Genomic DNA, 1,667 nt, shown 5'->3' with positions numbered 1-1,667 from the left:
AAATGACAAATGAAGTCAGAAAGGGTTGTAAATTGATGATGTGGCTTTGAATGGTGCATTTGGAACACAGAAAAACAATGGAGTTCAAATAAATCAAAAAATGAAATCCCTTTGTAACAGACGAGTTTCCGTATGAAACCATGATACTTCGAAAGAGATTGTCTGTTTTGTACACGAAGTGCATCCAGTTTTTGCCGTAAGCCTCTGTACTTTCTTGCACATGCTATGTGGGTGAAATGATGATACCATGCCAACTTGGAACGTTTTCAGAGTTCATTTCAAACGCTTTTCAATTTCATGGTCTTATAGCTCAAAATAATCAGTAAATGCATGAAAAATAACAAATGAAGTCAGAAAGGGTTGTAAATTGATGATGTGGCTTTGAATGGTGCATTTTGAACATAGAAAAACAATGGAGTTCAAATAAGTTCAAAAAAATTGAAATCCCTTTGTAACAGATGAGTTTCCGTATGAAACCCTGATACTTCAAAATAGATTGTCCGTTTTATACACGAAGTGAGTCCAGTTTTTGCCGTAACCCTCTCTATTTTCTCGCACATGGTATGTGAGTGAAATGATGATACCATGCAAACTTGGAACCTTTTCAGAGTTCATTTCAAATGTTTTTCAATTTCATTGTCTTATAGCTCAAAATAATCAGTAAATGCATGAAAATAACAAATGAAGTCAAAAAGGGTTGTAAATTGATGATGTGGCTTTTAATGGTGCATTTTGAACACAGAAAAACAATGGAGTTCAAATAAGTTCAAAAAAATTGAAATCCCTTTGTAACACACGAGTTTCCGTATGAAACCCTCATACTTCGAAAGAGATTGTTCGTTTTGTACACGAAGTGTATCCAGTTTCTCTACTTTCTCAAACATGCTATGTGGGTGAAATGATGATACCATGCCAATTTGGAACCTTTTCAGAGTTCATTTCAGATGCTGTTCAACTTCATGGTCTTATAGCTCAAAATAATCAGTAAATGCATGAAAAAAAACAAATGTAGTCAGAAAGGGTCGTAAATTGATGATGTGTCTTTGAATGGTGCATTTTGAACACAGAAAAACAATGGAGTTCAAATAAGTTCAAAAAATGAAATCCCTTTGTAACAGATGAGTTTCTGTATGAAACCCTGATACTTCGAAAGAGATTGTCCGTTTTGTACACGAAGTGTATCCAGTTTTTGCCGTAAAACTATCTACTTTCTTGCACATGCTATGTGGGTGAAATGATGATATCATGCCAACTTGGAACCTTTTCATAGTTCATTTCAAATGCTTTTCAATTTCATGGTCTTATAGCTCAAAATAATCAGTAAATGCATGAAAAATAACAAATTAAGTCGGAAATGGTTGTAAATTGATGATGTGGCTTTGAATCGTGCATTTTGAACATAGAAAAACAATGGAGTTCAAATAAGTTCAAAAAAATTGAAATCTCTTTGTAACAGACGAGTTTCCGTATGAAACCCTGATACTTTGAAATAGATTGTCCGTTTTATACACGAAGTGAGTCCAGTTTTTGCCGTAACCCTCTCTACTTTCTTGCACATGCTATGTGAGTGAAATGATGATACCATGCAAACTTGGAACCTTTTCAGAGTTCATTTCAAATGCTTTTCAATTTCATGGTCTTATAGCTCAAAATAATCAGTAAATTCA

This window comes from Triticum dicoccoides, chromosome 6B (assembly GCF_002162155.2).
Source record: "Triticum dicoccoides isolate Atlit2015 ecotype Zavitan chromosome 6B, WEW_v2.0, whole genome shotgun sequence".
NCBI lineage: Eukaryota > Viridiplantae > Streptophyta > Magnoliopsida > Poales > Poaceae > Triticum > Triticum dicoccoides.
Note: the sequence above shows the minus strand (reverse complement) of the source record.